This window comes from Salvelinus fontinalis, chromosome 3 (assembly GCF_029448725.1).
Source record: "Salvelinus fontinalis isolate EN_2023a chromosome 3, ASM2944872v1, whole genome shotgun sequence".
Taxonomy (NCBI): Eukaryota; Metazoa; Chordata; class Actinopteri; order Salmoniformes; family Salmonidae; genus Salvelinus; species Salvelinus fontinalis.
In genome coordinates this window covers 9,942,966-9,961,426 of record NC_074667.1, presented here as the reverse complement: position 1 = coordinate 9,961,426, position 18,461 = coordinate 9,942,966, and the positions used below count along the sequence as shown (strand labels likewise).

Below are 18,461 nucleotides of genomic sequence, written 5' to 3'. Positions count from 1 at the left end.
TTCAAATCAAATCAAAGTTTATTTGTCACGTGTGCCGAATACAACAGGTGTAGACCTTACAGTGAAATGGTTACTTACAAGCCCTAAGCGACAGTGCACTTTTCAAGTAAAAATATGTATTAGGTAACCAATAGATAAGTAAAGAAATAAAAGAAAACAGTAAAATGACAGTGAAAATAACAGTATACAGGTGGTACCAGTTCAGAGTCAATGTTCGGGGGCACTGGTTGGTCGGGCTAATTGAGGTAATATGTACTTGAATGTATAGTTAAAGTGACTATGCATAGATGATAAACAGAGAGTAGCAGCAGCGTAAAAGAGGTGAGGGGGGGTTTGGGTGGTGGCGGGACCCAATGCAAATAGTTCGGGTAGCCATTTGATTACCTGTTCAGGAGTCCTATGGCTTGGGGGTAAAAGCTGTTGAAGAGCATTTTTGGTCCTAGACTTGGCACTCCAATACCGCTTGCCATGCGGTAGCAGAGACAACAGTCTATGACTGGGGTGACTGGGGTCTTTGAAAATGTTTAGGGCCTTCCTCTGACACTGCCTGGTATAGAGGTTCTGGATGGCAGGCAGCTTAGCCCGAGTGATGTACTGGGCCATATGCACTACCCTCTGTAGTGCATTGCAGTCGGTCGGAGGCCGAGCAGTTGCCGTACCAGGCTTTGATGCAACCAGTCAGGATGCTCTCGATCTTGCAGCTGTAGAACCTTTTGAGGATCTGAGGACCCATGCCAAATATTTTCAGTCTCCTGATGGGGAATAGGTTTTGTTGTGCCCTCTTCATGACTGTCTTGGTGTGTTTGGACCATTCTAGTTTGTTGGTGATGTGTACACCAAGGAACTTGAAGCTCTCATTGTGTCACTGGGCAGCTCGCGGCTGTGTTTCCCTTAGTAGTCTGTTATAGTTTGCAGGCCCTGCCACATCCGACGAGCGTCGGAGCCGGTGTAGTACGGTTCAATCTTAGTCCTGTATTGGCGCTTTGCCTGTTTGATGATTCGTTGGAGGGTATAGCAGGATTTCTTATACGCTTCCAGGTTAGAGTCCAACACCTTGAAAGCGGCAGCTCTACCCTTTAGCTCAGGGCGAATGTTTTCCTGGTTGGGGTATGTACGTACAGTCACTGTGGGGACGACGTCCTCGATGCACTTATTGATGAAGTCAGTGACTGATGTGGTGCACTCCTCAATGCCATTGGAAAAATCCCGAATCATATTCCAGTCTGTGCTAGCAAAACAGTCCTCTAGTATCTGCTTCATCTGACCACTTTTTTAATAGACCAAATCACTGGTGCTTCCTGCTGTAATTTTTGCTTGTTAACAGGAATCAGGAGGATAGAATTGTGGTCAGATTTACCAAATGGAGGGCGAGGGAGAGCTTTGTACGTGTCTCTGTGTGTGGAGTACAGGTGATCTAAAACAACATTCTCTCTGGTTACACATTTAACATACTGATAAAAATTAGGTGAAACTGATTTAAGTTTCCCTGCATTAAAGTCCACAGCCACTAGGAGCACCACTTCTGGGTGAGCGGTTTCCTGTTTGCTTACTTCCTTATACAGCTGACTCAGTGCAGTCTTAGTGCCAGCATCCATCTGTGGTGGTAAATAAACAGCCCCGAAAAAAATAGTGTGGTCAAATAGTGTGGTCTACAGTTTATCATGAGATACTCTACTTCAGTCGAGAAAAATCTAGAGACTTCCTTAGATTTCATGCACCAGCTGTTGTTTAAAAATATACACAGACCGCCCCCGCTATTCTTACCAGAGTGTGCTGTTCTATCTAGCCGGTGCAGCGTATATCCCGCTAGCTGAATATCCATGTCGTCATTCAGCCATGATTCAGTGAAACATAAGATATTACAGTTTTCATGTACTGTTAGTAGAATATTCGTGATCTTACCTCGTCTTATTTATTGTACGTTAGCAAGTAATATTGACGGTAATGGCAGCTTCCCCGGTCGCCGTCTGAGGCACCCCACTCTGTGTCCTCTGTACCTGCGTCTCCTTTCTCTTGCCAATGACGGGGATGTTGGCCTTGTCGGGTGTCTGAAGTACATCCTGTGCGTCCTGCTTGTTGAAGAAAAAATCTTTGTCTAATCCGAGGTGAGTGATCGCTGTCCTGAGATCCAGAAGCTATTTTTTGCTGTAAGATAACCTGTTAAGAATAGGGGGTGCTGTTGTCACTATTTATGGAAATCGTGTAATTTTTGAAACGGCTTCCTACAAAATTTTTGATCGTACAATATGCATATTATTACTATTATTGGATAGAAAACAGTCTATAGTTTCTATAGGCGTTGAAATTTTGTCTCTGAGTGGAACAGAACTCATTCTACAGCAATTTCCCTGACATGGAGTCAGATTTCACACATTTTGGCCCCTGTTCTGGAGTCAGTTTTAAGCCCACTGTTATTCCTATGAGTATACGGACACTGCTTACGTCTTCCCCTGGATGCCTTTACGTGATGACGCTTTGAATGGTATCGATTGCCCAATCACAGCCACTATAAATGAAAAAATCCTGTAGGTAGGAACTCTTTTCTTGGTGCGTCAGGCGCGCGGAGGACACTGACCTACTGTTTTTCCAAGCATTAGTGTAGCCAGTTATATTTCTCCGGTCATATTTTTACTCGTTATAGGAGTTAAAAACATCATAAGGTAGTTAATTTAAAGCGTTTTATAGCAATTTATATCCGTTTAGTGCGATTTTGGGACATTTATTTCTGAGCCACTGTGAATCTCTGGGCACCGTTCCAGTTCATGCCGAACGCAATGTGCATTTCTACATGGCAAGAGGACAGCTTTCGACCAAAAGACGATTAGACCCAAGAAAGGATTCTTTGACCAAGATTCTGATGGAAGAACAGCTCAAAGTAGGAACAATTTATTATGATAAATCGTGTTTCTGTCGAAAAATGTTAGTGGCTTAGGACGCCATCTTTTTTGACGTAGCTTCGCTTGGCGCAAACTGTATTGAAAAGTAAGGATAATTTAAAAAATGTAATTCCGCGATTGTATTAAGAATTAAATTGTCTATCAATCGCTGTCCACCCTATATTTTTTAGTCACGTTTATGAGTATTTATGTATACGACTAGATCACTGTCTAATATGGCGCACGACATTTTCTGACCAGCTGGGCTACTTTTCTCATTGTCTAACCATGATTTTGGTAGCTAAATATGCACATTTTCGAACAAACTGTATATGTATGTTGTAATGTGATGTTACAGGAGTGTCATCTGAAGAATTCTGAGAAGGTTAGTGAAAAAATGTATATATTTTGGCGATGTTTACATTATCGCTCTCTTTGGCTAGAATCAATGCTGGGGTAATGTTTGCTCATGTGCTATGCTAATATAACGATTTATTGTGTTTTCGCTGTAAGACACTTAGAAAATCTGAAATATTGTCTGTATTCACAGGATCTGTGTCTTTCGATTAGTGTATGCTGTGTATTTTTACGAAATGTTTGATGATTAGTAGTTAGGTAAACACGTTGCTCATTGTAATTATTCTTGTCCATTTGTGACGGTGGGTGCAATTGTAAACTATGACATCTACCTGAAATATGCACATTTTTCTAACAAAACCTATCCTATACCATAAATATGTTATCAGACTGTCATCTGAGGAGGTTTTTTCTTGGTTGGTGGCTATCAATATCTTAGTTTAGCCGAATTGGTGATAGCTACTGGTGTTGGTGGACAAAGAAAAGATGGTGGATTATGCTAATGTGTTTTTAGGTAATAGATTTACATCTTTACATATTGTGTCTTCCCTGTAAAACATTTTAAAAATCGGACATGTTGGCTGGATTCACAAGATCTGTGTCTTTCATTAGCTGTATTGGACTTTAATGTGTGAAAGTTAAATATTTAAAAAATATATTTTTTTTGAATTTCGCGGCTCTGCCTTTTCAGTGGGGGTGGGGGGGGTGTGCCGCTCGCGGCACCCCGGGGCTAGACAGGATAAGGTGGCAGAAACATTATGTACAAAATAAGTTACAAATAACGCGAAAAAAAAATGTATTAGCACAATTGGTTAGGCGCCCGTAAAACTGCTGCCATTTCTTCCGGCACCATTTCTCCATTGGAGCTGGAGGTAAGGGCTGCTGTTAAGGCCTTCCCCGACTGCATTTCTACAGTACACCAACAGAATTGCTGGACTACATATATACGGAAAACCTGCTTGTTTTGTATCCCAACTTAAGCATCGCCTTCAGGTAAGATGAAAGATGTAAGTATTTACACCAGGAGCCCTGCAGCATGTTTGTGTGTGTGTGTGTCGTCTCCGTCTGAAGCAGGACTATTTTATCCTGGTGGAGAAGCAATACAGGATGCAGCCTAAAGCTCTGGGCAGGGCTAAAGATGTGTAGGAGATCAATGATTGAGTCAAGCAGCTGACTGGCTACTCGACTTGCATCCTGACAAAGCCCCTGGGTGGAAGCGGTGGCTTGGTTGATCTGGGTGTTACCTACTTCAAAGGAACTTGATGGCTGGGGTTCCATCTCCTGATGTTGTTTTCACCTTTCACCTGTGGGCTCTTATTTGCGTGTGTGTGTGTGTGTGTGTGTGTGTGTGTGCGATGTGTGTGTGTGTGTGTGTGTGTGTGTGTGTGTGTGTGTGTGTGTGTGTGTGTGTGTGTGTGTGTGTGTGTGTGTGTGTGTGTGTGTGTGTGTGTGTGTGTGTGTGTGTGTGTGTGTGTGTGTGTATATATGTGTGTGTCAGTGTAGATGGATAACTCGGTTCAGTCAAAGTAGAGGGATGGAGGACTTCCAGCTAGATGGGGAGGCGCTCATCCACATTGCCATGATGACCCAGGACCATTACCCAGTGAAATTGGGCATCAACTGAGACCTGGGTTGCACAGTCAGTACACAGTTCATTTGTTCTCACAGCATAAGAAGTTTTTCATTAACCTATTTTCCAATTCATCTGATCTCTCCCCTTCTCTATTTTCTCCCTGCCTCTTTCTCTTTCTCCTTCCCTCGCTCTCCCTTTCTCTCTGCAGATTGTTCAGATGCAGGGCTCCTGAGTGGCGCAGCAGTTTAAGGTACTGCAGCTCAGTGTTAGAGGTGTCCCTACAGTCCCTGGTTGAAATCCAGACTGTATCACATCTGACTGATTGGGAGTACCATATGGTGGCGCACAATTGGCCCAGCGTTGTCTGGGTTTGGCCGGGGTAGACCATCATTGTAAAATAAGAATTTGTTCTTAACAGACTTGCCTAGTTAAAAAATGCAGAATGTTTGTGCTGGTCACTACCAATATGACCCTGATGGAGGAGAGTTTGTCCAGGACCTCTACATGAGCCGTTAGTCTGCCTCCCTAGAGTTCAGCTACACCACTGACCTGCTGCCTCTGCTCACTGACCAGGAGAGTACTCATTCATGCTGTCTTTGAATGGTTGTCCCCCTCACTTCTCAACCCTTAGGACCAGTAAAACTCAAAACTTTAGGAGTAAAGTAACTATAATGAAAAAAATGATGAGGGAAGATAATAGGTGTGTCCAGTGGTGATTTTAGCATGTACATTTTTGGGGAAAAAAAGTGGGATGCATGCCAGTAAAGCCATTAAACAATACATGAATTGCACTATAACGGTGACAAATGTTGCCCACAAACTGTTAGGGTCTACAGAAAGCTGTCCCGACAGCAGAGGTTACCCTTCAGCACCATGGAGTGAATCCTTACTCAAATCAAGTTTATTTTATATAGCCCTTCGTACATCAGCTAATATCTCGAAGTGCTGTACAGAAACCCAGCCTAAAACCCCAAACAGCAAGCAATGCGGGTGTAGAAGCACGGCGGCTAGGAAAAACTCCCTAGAAAGGCCAAAACCTAGGAAGAAACCTAGAGAGGAACCAGGCTATGAGGGGTGGCCAGTCCTCTTCTGGCTGTGCCGGGTGGAGATTATAACAGAACATGGCCAAGATGTTCAAATGTTCATAAATGTTCACAAATAATAATAAGGAGTAAATGTCAGTTGGCTTTTCATAGCCGATCATTAAGAGTATCTCTACCGCTCCTGCGGTCTCTAGAGAGTTGAAAACAGCAGGTCTGGGACAGGTAGCACGTCCGGTGGACAGGTCAGGGTTCCATAGCCGCAGGCAGAACAGTTGAAACTGGAACAGCAGCAAGGCCAGGTGGACTGGGGACAGCAAGGAGTCATCATGCCCGGTATTCCTGACGCATGGTCCTAGGGCTCAGGTCCCCCGAGAGAGAGAAAGAAAGAGAGAAGGAGAGAATTAGAGAGAGCATACTTAAATTCACACATGACACCGGATAAGACAGGAGAAGTACTCCAGATATAACCAACTGACCCTAGCCCCCGACACATAAACTACTGCAGCATAAATCCTGGAGGATGAGACAGAAGGGGTCAGGAGACACTGTGGCCCCATCCGATGATACCCCCGGACAGGGCCAAACAGGAAGATTTTTTTTTTTACCGTTACTTCAAGCATACAGCGTGCGCTAAAGCGAGATGCACTGAAAAACATGGCGGAATAATTATTTGCCATTTGTCATCATAAATATGAATTAATACATTAAAAATTGCTTACTATTTGCCGGGCTTCCATCAGAATCTTGTGAAAGGCGTCATTTGTCCAAAAGAATCGTTGCTAGGTTGTATTATGTCGTCTTCCACTTTGCAACTAGCAGTAAACATTAGCTTGAGAGAGAGAGCTACCCAACTTTCTACTGCGCCAAGAAAATAAATACCAGAAAATCGCAATATACTGACATAAACTGATATAATTCGGTTCAAAATAACAACATTACGATGTCTTCAACACCTATATCGAATAAAAACACAGCCGGAAATGTCTGAGCCGGAAATGTCTGAGGAACCGATGGTTCCAAAAGAACGTCCCCAGCTCCTCAGTGCGCCCGAGCGAAGGTGAAAAGAATCAGCCACCTCGTTCCCAATCAATTTATAGACTTTGGGAACTACGTAGAGACACCATTTCAAGACTCCCTATTCGCTAATAACCAGGGGAAGGCGTATGCAGTGCATCTCAACCAATAGAAGACAGTCAGGGTTATCCACAGGTCTGGGAACAGCAAGCAGATTTCACCATTTTCAAATCCTCATAGGAGAATTGCTCTGAGTCTAGTTCTGTTTCACTTACAGACATAATTCAAACGGTTTTCGAAACTAGAGAGTGTTTTCTATCCAATAGTAATAATAATATGCATATTGTACGAGCAAGAATTGAGTACGAGGCAGTTTAATTTGGATACGAATTTGTGCTATGTCGAAATGGCACCCCCCTAGTGGCAAGAAGTTTTAACAAGTCCAAGACACCAGATGAAAGGTACACATCTTGTGAATCAAGCCAACATGTCCGATTTTTAAAATGTTTTACAGGGAAGACACAATATGTAAATCTATTAGCTAACCACGTTAGCAAAAGACACCACTATTTTTACTCCATCAGTTTTTTACTACATCAGTAGCTATCACAAATTCGACCAAATAAAGATATAATTGGCCACTAACCAAGAAACAACTTCATCAGATGACAGTCTGATAACATATTTATTGTATAGCATATGTTTTGTTAGAAAAATGTGCATATTTCAGGTATAAATCATAGTTTACATTGCAGCTACAGTCAGAAATTGCACCGAAAGCAGACAGAAAAATTACAGACATCAACGCCAAATAACTCAATACTCATCATAAAACATTTCTGATAAATACATAGTGTACAGCAATTGAAAGACAGGCATCTTGTGATTCCAGACAATATTTCCGATTTATCAAGTGTTTTACAGCGAAAACACAATATAGCGTTATATTAGCTTAGCACAATAGCAAACATAACAACAGCATTGATTCAAGGCAAAAATAGCTATAACGTATAAACCACCAAAATATATTAATTGTTTCACTAACCTTCTCAGAATTCTTCACATGACAGTCCTGTAACATCATATTACACAATGCATATAGAGTTTGTTCGAAAATGTGCATATTTGGCGGCACAAATCGTGCTTATCCTGTTGAGGCTGGGGGCGCTGTTGTCACTATTTATGCTAATCGTGTAATTTTTGAAACGGCTTCCTACAAAATTCTTGATCGTACAATATGCATATTATTATTATTATTGGATAGAAAACAGTCTATAGTTTCTATAGGAGTTGAAATTTTGTCTCTAAGTGGAACAGAACCCATTCTACAGCAATTTCCCTGACATGGAGTCAGATTTCAGAAATTTTGGCCACTGTTCTGGAGTCAGTTTTAAAGCCAATGTTATTCCTATGAGTATACGGACACTGCTTACGTCTTCCCCTGGATGCCTTTACGTGATGACGATTTGAATGGGGTCGATTGCGCGTTCACAGGCACTATAAATTAAAAAACCCTGTAGCTAGTAAGTCTTTTGCAGCTGCGTCATGCGCGTGGAGGACACCGACCCGCACCTGTTCCAAGCATTAGTGTTGGGAGTAATCTTTCTCCGGTCATGTTAAGACTGGTTATAGGAGTTAAAAACATCATAAGGTAGTTAATTTAAAGCGTTTTATAGCAATTTATATCCGTTTAGTGCGATTTTGGGACATTTATTTCTGAAACGCTGTGAATCGCTGGGCACGCTTCCAGTTCATGCTGAACGCAGTTGGCATTTCCACATGGCAAGAGGACAGCTTTCCACCAAAAGACGATTAGACCCAAGAAAGGATCCTTTGCCCAAGATACTGATGGAAGAACAGCTCAAAGTAGGAAATTCTTATTATGATAAATCGTGTTTCTGTCGAAAAATGTTAGTGGCTTAGGACGCCATGTTTTTTGACGTAGCTTCGCTTGGCGCAAACTGTATTGAAAAGTAAGGATAATTTAAAAAATGTAATTCCGCGATTGTATTAAGAATTAAATTGTCTATCAATCGCTGTCCACCCTATATTTTTTAGTCACGTTTATGAGTATTTATGTATACGAGTAGATCACTGTCTAATATGGCGCACGGACATTTTCTCACCAGCTGGGCTACTTTCCCCATTGTCTAACCATGATTTTGGTGGCTAAATATGCACATTTTCGAACAAACTGTATATGCATGTTGTAATGTGATGTTACAGGGGTGTCATCTGAAGAATTCTGAGAAGGTTAGTGAAAAAATTTATATATTTTGGCGATGTTTACGTTATCGCTCACTTTGGCTAGAATTAATGCTGGGGTAATGTTTGCACATGTGCTATGCTAATATAACGATTTATTGTGTTTTCGCCGTAAGACACTTAGAAAATCTGAAATATTGTCTGTATTCACAGGATCTGTGTCTTTCGATTAGTGTATGCTGTGTATTTTTACGAAATGTTTGATGATTAGTAAGTAGGTAAACACGTTGCTCTATGTAGTTATTCTAGTCCATTTGTGACGGTGGGTGCAATTGTAACCTATGCCATCTACCTGAAATATGCACATTTTTCTAACAAAACCTATCCCATACCATAAATATGTTATCAGACTGTCATCTGATGAGTTTTTTTCTTGGTTAGGGGCTATAAATATCTTAGTTTAGCCGAATTGGTGATAGCTACTGGTGTTGGTGGACAAATAAAAGATGGTGGATTATGCTAATGTGTTTTTAGCTAATAGATTTACATCTTTACATATTGTGTCTTCCCTGTAAAACATTTTAAAAATCGGACATGTTGGCTGGATTCACAAGATCTGTGTCTTTCATTAGCTGTATTGGACTTTAATGTGTGAAAGTTAAATATTTAAAAAAAATATTTTTTTTGAATTTCGCGGCTCTGCCTTTTCAGTGGGGGTGGGGGGGGAGTGCCGCTAGCGGCACCCTCATCCTAGACAGGTTATACAAGAGAATAGTGTCCATAACGTCAAGCAATCTGTCCGGCGCCATCTTGTAAAGGCACCTATTCTTATCGAAAACTATTCATAAACTTGACTAAAAAAATACAGGTTGGACAGCAATTGAAAGACAAAGTAGTTCTTAATGCAATCGCTGAATTACATTTTTAAAATTAACCTTACTGCGCAATACAGGCTGCGATAACGCAAGGCTACACTGCAGGAAATGGCGTCTCATGCATTTGACATTTTTCAACAGAACAATGAATTATCAGCATAAATAGTTCTTACTTTTCGATGAACTCCCATCAGAATCTTGGGAAAGGTGTCCTTTGTCCAAAAGAATCGTTGCTAGGTTGGAGAACGTCGTCTTCAACGTTGCAATTAGCAGTAAACAATAGCCATGTGGGCCAGAGATACCCAACTTCCTACAACGTCACGAAAATAAATACCCGAAAATCGCAATATACTGACATAAACTGATATAATTCGGTTTAAAATAACAACATTACGATGTCTTCAACACCTATATCGAATAAAAACAGAGCCGGATATATCTAGGAGCTAAAACGGGAGCTTCTAAAATGACATGCCAAGACCCTCCCTGCGTCAGAGCGAAGAGTGGAAAGATGGGACACTTCGGTTCCAAGCAATTTATAACCTTTGGGAACTACGTAGAAACTCCATTTCAACTCTACCTATTCGCTGACACCCAGTGGAAGGCGTATGCAGTGCATCTCAACCAATAGAGGACAGGCAAATTAATACACAGGTCTCAGAACAGCCAGCAAAATTCTGCCTTCTGACATACACATAGGAAAATTGCTCTAAGTCTAGTTCTGTTTCACCCACAGATATAATTCAAACGGTTTTAGAAACTAGAGAGTGTTTTCTATCCAATAGTAATAATAATATGCATATTGTACGAGCAAGAATTGAGTACGGGGCCTTTTTGAAATGGGCACCTTTTATCTGGCTACTCAATACTGCCCCTTGAGCCCAAAAAGGTTAACAAGAAGTTCATCTTTAAGCCAATGTATAACACTTGTATTTTTGTGAATTTTTATTATGACTATTTCTGTGATTTGAATTTGGTGCTCTGCAATTTCACCGGATGTTGTCGAGGTGGGTTGCTAGCAGAACACCTGCGCCGAGAGGTTAAACCTGGAGGTTCAGATAAAAAATCCTAAAGTCTTCAGAATAAGCTGTTTTGGCTCTGGGAGTGTATTGTCCACAGGTGAACATGTCATGGAAAGTCATAGAATATGAGTGTGTAGAAAGACTTCCTAATGAAGGAAGGAGAACATCTCCACCACACCCGAACAGGGACTTGAACCCTGGACTCTCAGATTAAAAGTCTGATGCTCTACTGACTGAGCTATCCGGGATCTGTAGATAACTGTATTCATACACCTAACCTGCCGGGCAGAGGCACGTGCTTACGAGGGGGCATTGTCAGATGGTATATTTCCCCAGAGAACCAGGTCTCCATTCCAAATTATACAGTCAACGAAATCTGAACTAGGCATCCCCTCCAAAGGTGCAATTTTTCCAAGACTTCGTGGCGCAACGGTAGCGCGTCTGACTCCAGATCAGAAGGATTGCGTGTTCAAGTCACGTCGTGGTCAGTGTTTTTATGTGTGTAATCTCTGCTTTCTTTACTCATTTAATCAGCACTAGTACCAATGTGCCTTTACAGTACTAATCTCACACGAAAACAAACAAACCAATGCTACTTTACATGACAATTGTCTCTCACAAAAGCCTGGCACACTGCAAATTCCTAAATCAGATGATGCTGTGTGATTGATTGACTTAACTCAGTCTTCGAACAGGGAGTTTAACTTCTTATTGCTTGGGGGCAGTATTTCGACGTCTGGATGAGAAGCGTGCCCCAAGTAAACTGCCTGTTACTCAGGCCCGGAAGCTAGGATATGCATATAATGGGCAGATTTGGATAGAACACACTCTAAAGTTTCCAAAACTGTTAAAATGATGTCTGTGAGTATAACAGTACTGATAGGGCAGGCAAAAACCTGAGGAAAATCCATCCAGGAAGTGGGATTTTTTTGATGTGGGTAGTTTTCAAATGAATGTGACTGCAACCAGATGAAGATCTTCAAAGGTAAGTGATTCATTTTATCGCTATTTCTGACTTTCGTGACTCCTCTACTTGGTTGGAATATGTTTGTATGCTTTTGTGCTTTCCCTCTAGTGGTGTGGGGGCTGTGCTTTGGCAGAGTGGGTGGGGTTATATCCTTCCTGTTTGGCCCTGTCCGGGGGTTTCTTCGGATGGGGCCACAGTGTCTCCTGACCGCTCCTGTCTCAGCCTCCAGTATTTATGCTGCAGTAGTTTATGTGTCGGGGGGCTAGGGTCAGTTGGTTATACCTGGAGTACTTCTCCTGTCTTATCCAGTGTCCTGTGTGAATTTAAGTATGCTCTCTCTAATTCTCTCGTTCTCTCTTTCTCTCTGAGAACCTGAGCCCTAGGACCATACGTCAGGACTACCGGGCATGCTGACACCTTGCTGTCCCCAGTCCGCCCGGCCTTGCTGCTATTCCAGTTTCAACTGTTTCTGCCTGCGGTTACGAAACCCCTACCTGTCCCAGACCTGCTGTTTTCAACTCTTAATGATCGGCTATGAAAAGCCAACTGAGATTTATTCCTGATTATTATTTGACCATGCTTGTCATTTATGAACATTTTGAAAATCTTGGCTCTCTCTAATTTTCTCCTTCTCTCTTTCTCTCGGAGGACCTGAGCCCTAGGACCATTCGTCTGGACTTCCGGCCTTGGTGACTCCTTGCTGTCCCCAGTCCGCCTGGCCTTGCTGCTATTCCAGTTTCAGCTGTTCTGCCTGCGGTTATGGAACCGCCACCTGTCCCAGACCTGTTGTTTTTCAACTCTTAATGATCAGCTATGAAAAGCCAACTGAAAATTATTCATGATTTTTATTTGACCATGCTTGTCACTTATGAACATTTTTGAACATCTTGGCATAGTTCTGTTATAATCTCCACCCGGCACAGCCAGAAGAGGACTGGCCACCCCTCATAGCCTGGTTCCTCTCTAGGTTTCTTCCTAGGTTTTGGCCTTTCTAGGGAGTTTTTCCTAGCCACCGTGCTTCTACACCTGCATTCTAGCTGTTTGGGGTTTTAGGCTGGGTTTCTGTACAGCACTTCGAGATATTATCTGATGTACGAAGGGCTATATAAAATAAAAATTGATTGAAATTGATTGATTTTGTAAGTGGGGTGCTGTCCTCAGATAAACGCATGGTATGCTTTCGCAGAAATGCCTTTTTGAAATCTGACAAAGCGGCTGGATTAACAAGAAGTTCATCTTTAAGCCAATGTATAACACTTGTATTTTTGTGAATTTTTATTATGACTATTTCTGTGTTTTGAATTTTGTGCTCTGCAATTTCACCGGATGTTGTCGAGGTGGGTTGCTAGTAGAACACCTGCGCCGAGAGGTTAAACCTGGAGGTTCAGATAAAAAATCCTAAAGTCTTCAGACTAAGCTGTTTTGGATCTGGGAGTGTATTGTCCACAGGTGAACATGTCATGCAAAGTCATAGAAAATGAGCGTTTAGAAAGACTTCCTAGTGAAGGAAGGAGAAAATTACGTCACGCCCGAACAGGGACTTGAACCCTGGACCCTCAGATTAAAAGTCTGATGCTCTACCGACTGAGCTATCCGGGCTCTGCAAATGCCTATTTTCATACACCTAACCTGCCAGGCAGAGGCACGTGCTGACGAGGGGGCATTGTCAGATGGTATATTTCCCCAGAGAACCAGGTCTCCATTCCAAAATATACAGTCAACGAAATCTGAACTAGGCATCCCCTCCAAAGATGCAATTTGTCCAAGACTTCGTGGCGCAACGGTAGCGCGTCTGACTCCAGATCAGAAGGTTGCGTGTTCAAATCACGTCGTGGTCAGTGTTTTTATGTTTATAATCTCTGCCTTCTTTACTCAATGAATCAGCACTAGTACCAATGTGCCTTTACAGTACTAATCACACACGAAAACAAACAAACCAATGCTACTTTACATGACAATTGTCTCTCACAAAAGCCTGGCACACTGCAAATTCCTAAATCAGATGATGCTGTGTGATTGATAGACTTAAATCAGTCTTCGAACAGGGAGTTTAACTTCTTATTGCTTGGGGGCAGTATTTCGACGTCTGGATGAGAAGCGTGCCCCAAGTAAACTGCCTTTTACTCAGGCCCGGAAGTAAGGATATGCATATAATGGGCAGATTTGGATAGAACACACTCTAAAGTTTCCAAAACTGTTAAAATTATGTCTGTGAGTATAACAGAACTGATAGGGCAGGCAAAAATCTGAGGAAAATCCATCCAGGAAGTGGGCTTTTTTTGATGTGGGTAGTTTTCAAATGAATGTGACTGCAACCAGATGAAGATCTTCAAAGGTAAGTGATTCATTTTATCGCTATTTCTGACTTTCGTGACTCCTCTACTTGGTTGGAATATGTTTGTATGCTTTTGTAAGTGGGGTGCTGTCCTCAGATAAACGCATGGTATGCTTTCGCAGAAAAGCCTTTTTGAAATCTGACAAAGCGGCTGGATTAACAAGAAGTTCATCTTTAAGCCAATGTATAACACTTGTATTTTTGTGAATTTTTATTATGACTATTTCTGTGTTTTGAATTTGGTGCTCTGCAATTTCACGGGATGTTGTCGAGGTGGGTTGCTAGTAGAACACCTGCGCCGAGAGGTTAAACCTGGAGGTTCAGATTAAAAATCCTAAAGTCTTCAGACTAAGCTGTTTTGGCTCTGGGAGTGTATTGTCCACAGGTGAACATGTCATGCAAAGTCATAGAAAATGAGCGTTTAGAAAGACTACCTAGTGATGGAAGGAGAACATTACGTCACGCCCGAACAGGGACTTGAACCCTGGACCCTCAGATTAAAAGTCTGATGCTCTACCGACTGAGCTATCCGGGCTCTGCAAATGCCTATTTTCATACACCTAACCTACCAGGCAGAGGCACGTGCTGACGAGGGGGCATTGTCAGATGGTATATTTCCCCAGAGAACCAGGTCTCCATTCCAAATTATACAGTCAACGAAATCTGAACTAGGCATCCCCTCCAAAGATGAAATTTGTCCAAGACTTCGTGGCGCAACGGTAGCGCGTCTGACTCCGATTCAGAAGGATGCGTATTCAAATCACGTCGTGGTCAGTGTTTTTATGTTTATAATCTCTGCCTTCTTTACTCAATGAATCAGCACTAGTACCAATGTGCCTTTACAGTAATAACCACACACGAAAACAAACAAACCAATGCTACTTTACATGACAATTGTCTCTCACAAAAGCCTGGCACACTGCAAATTCCTAAATCAGATGATGCTGTGTGATTGATAGACTTAAATCAGTCTTCGAACAGGGAGTTTAACTTCTTATTGCTTGGGGACAGTATTTCGACGTCTGGATGAGAAGCGTGCCCCAAGTAAACTGCCTTTTACTCAGGCCCGGAAGTAAGGATATGCATATAATGGGCAGATTTGGATAGAACACACTCTAAAGTTTCCAAAACTGTTAAAATTATGTCTGTGAGTATAACAGAACTGATAGGGCAGGCAAAAACCTGAGGAAAATCCATCCAGGAAGTGGGCTTTTTTTGATGTGGGTAGTTTTCAAATGAATGTGACTGCAACCAGATGAAGATCTTCAAAGGTAAGTGATTCATTTTATCGCTATTTCTGACTTTCGTGACTCCTCTACTTGGTTGGAATATGTTTGTATGCTTTTGTAAGTGGGGTGCTGTCCTCAGATAAACGCATGGTATGCTTTCGCAGAAAAGCCTTTTTGAAATCTGACAAAGCGGCTGGATTAACAAGAAGTTCATCTTTAAGCCAATGTATAACACTTGTATTTTTGTGAATTTTTATTATGACTATTTCTGTGTTTTGAATTTGGTGCTCTGCAATTTCACGGGATGTTGTCGAGGTGGGTTGCTAGTAGAACACCTGCGCCGAGAGGTTAAACCTGGAGGTTCAGATTAAAAATCCTAAAGTCTTCAGACGAAGCTGTTTTGGCTCTGGGAGTGTATTGTCCACAGGTGAACATGTCATGCAAAGTCATAGAAAATGAGCGTTTAGAAAGACGTCCTAGTGAAGGAAGGAGAACATTATGTCACGACCGAACAGGGACTTGAACCCTGGACCCTCAGATTAAAAGTCTGATGCTCTACCGATTGAGCTATCCGGGCTCTGCAAACGCCTATTTTCATACACCTAACCTACCAGGCAGAGGCACGTGCTGACGAGGGGGCATTGTCAGATGGTATATTTCCCCAGAGAACCAGGTCTCCATTCCAAATTATACAGTCAACGAAATCTGAACTAGGCATCCCCTCCAAAGATGCAATTTGTCCAAGACTTCGTGGCGCAACGGTAGCGCGTCTGACTCCAGATCAGAAGGTTGCGTATTCAAATCACGTCGTGGTCAGTGTTTTTATGTTTATAATCTCTGCCTTCTTTACTCAATGAATCAGCACTAGTACCAATGTGCCTTTACAGTACTAATCACACACGAAAACAAACAAACCAATGCTACTTTACATGACAATTGTCTCTCACAAAAGCCTGGCACACTGCAAATTCCTAAATCAGATGATGCTGTGTGATTGATAGACTTAAATCAGTCTTCGAACAGGGAGTTTAACTTCTTATTGCTTGGGGGCAGTATTTCGACGTCTGGATGAGAAGCGTGCCCCAAGTAAACTGCCTTTTACTCAGGCCCGGAAGTAAGGATATGCATATAATGGGCAGATTTGGATAGAACACACTCTAAAGTTTCCAAAACTGTTAAAATTATGTCTGTGAGTATAACAGAACTGATAGGGCAGGCAAAAACCTGAGGAAAATCCATCCAGGAAGTGGGCTTTTTTTGATGTGGGTAGTTTTCAAATGAATGTCACTGCAACCAGATGAAGATCTTCAAAGGTAAGTGATTCATTTTATCGCTATTTCTGACTTTTGTGACTCCTCTACTTGGTTGGAATATGTTTGTATGCTTTTGTAAGTGGGGTGCTGTCCTCAGATAAACCTATGGTATGCTTTCGCAGAAATGCCTTTTTGAAATCTGACAAAGCGGCTGGATTAACAAGAAGTTCATCTTTAAGCCAATGTATAACTCTTGTATTTTTGTGAATTTTTATTATGACTATTTCTGTGTTTTGAATTTGGTGCTCTGCAATTTCACGGGATGTTGTCGAGGTGTGTTGCTAGTAGAACACCTGCGCCGAGAGGTTAAACCTGGAGGTTCAGATAAAAAATCCTAAAGTCTTCAGACTAAGCTGTTTTGGATCTGGGAGTGTATTGTCCACAGGTGAACATGTCATGGAAAGTCATAGAAAATGAGCGTTTAGAAAGACTTCCTAGTGAAGGTAGGAGAAAATTACGTCACGCCCGAACAGGGACTTGAACCCTGGACCCTCAGATTAAAAGGCTGATGCTCTACCGACTGAGCTATCCAGGCTCTGCAAATGCCTATTTTCATACACCTAACCTGCCAGGCAGAGGCACGTGCTGACGAGGGGGCATTGTCAGATGGTATATTTCCCCAGAGAACCAGGTCTCCATTCCAAAATATACAGTCAACGAAATCTGAACTAGGCATCCCCTCCAAAGTTGCAATTTGTCCAAGACTTCGTGGCGCAACGGTAGCGTGTCTGACTCCAGATCAGAAGGTTGCGTGTTCAAATCACGTCGTGGTCAGTGTTTTTATGTTTATAATCTCTGCCTTTTTTACTCAATGAATCAGCACTAGTACCAATGTGCCTTTACAGTACTAATCACACACGAAAACAAACAAACCAATGCTACTTTACATGACAATTGTCTCTCACAAAAGCCTGGCACACTGCAAATTCCTAAATCAGATGATGCTGTGTGATTGATAGACTTAAATCAGTCTTCGAACAGGGAGTTTAACTTCTTATTGCTTGGGGGCAGTATTTCGACGTCTGGATGAGAAGCGTGCCCCAAGTAAACTGCCTGTAACTCAGGCCCGGAAAATAGGATATGCATATAATGGGCAGATTTGGATAGAACACACTCTAAAGTTTCCAAAACTGTTAAAATTATGTCTGTGAGTATAACAGAACTGATAGGGCAGGCAAAAACCTGAGGAAAATCCATCCAGGAAGTGGGCTTTTTTTGATGTGGGTAGTTTTCAAATGAATGTCACTGCAACCAGATGAAGATCTTCAAAGGTAAGTGATTCATTTTATCGCTATTTCTGACTTTTGTGACTCCTCTACTTGGTTGGAATATGTTTGAATGCTTTTGTAAGTGGGGTGCTGTCCTCAGATAAACGCATGGTATGCTTTCGCAGAAATGCCTTTTTGAAATCTGACAAAGCGGCTGGATTAACAAGAAGTTCATCTTTAAGCCAATGTATAACACTTGTATTTTTGTGAATTTTTATTATGACTATTTCTGTGTTTTGAATTTGGTGCTCTGCAATTTCACGGGATGTTGTTGAGGTGGGTTGCTAGTAGAACACCTGCGCCGAGAGGTTAAACCTGGAGGTTAAAAAAAAAAAATCCTAAAGTCTTCAGACTAAGCTGTTTTGGATCTGGGAGTGTATTGTC

The 18,461-nt window shown here is 41.9% G+C and overlaps 6 non-coding genes across 6 annotated transcripts; 3 read left to right on the top strand and 3 right to left on the bottom strand.

The window, feature by feature from the left end:
- Positions 1-13,458: 13,458 nt before the first annotated feature.
- Positions 13,459-13,531, bottom strand: trnak-uuu (transfer RNA lysine (anticodon UUU)). The gene has a single exon. It is a non-coding gene; the product is annotated as a tRNA-Lys (tRNA).
- Positions 13,532-13,698: 167 nt separating this feature from the next.
- trnaw-cca (transfer RNA tryptophan (anticodon CCA)) lies at positions 13,699-13,770 on the top strand. Its single transcript has one exon. It is a non-coding gene; the product is annotated as a tRNA-Trp (tRNA).
- A 959-nt stretch (positions 13,771-14,729) lies between these two features.
- On the bottom strand, positions 14,730-14,802 carry trnak-uuu (transfer RNA lysine (anticodon UUU)). Its single transcript has one exon. It is a non-coding gene; the product is annotated as a tRNA-Lys (tRNA).
- Positions 14,803-14,969: 167 nt separating this feature from the next.
- trnar-ccg (transfer RNA arginine (anticodon CCG)) lies at positions 14,970-15,041 on the top strand. Its single transcript has one exon. It is a non-coding gene; the product is annotated as a tRNA-Arg (tRNA).
- A 2,230-nt stretch (positions 15,042-17,271) lies between these two features.
- Positions 17,272-17,344, bottom strand: trnak-uuu (transfer RNA lysine (anticodon UUU)). The gene has a single exon. It is a non-coding gene; the product is annotated as a tRNA-Lys (tRNA).
- A 167-nt stretch (positions 17,345-17,511) lies between these two features.
- Positions 17,512-17,583, top strand: trnaw-cca (transfer RNA tryptophan (anticodon CCA)). The gene has a single exon. It is a non-coding gene; the product is annotated as a tRNA-Trp (tRNA).
- Positions 17,584-18,461: the final 878 nt, after the last annotated feature.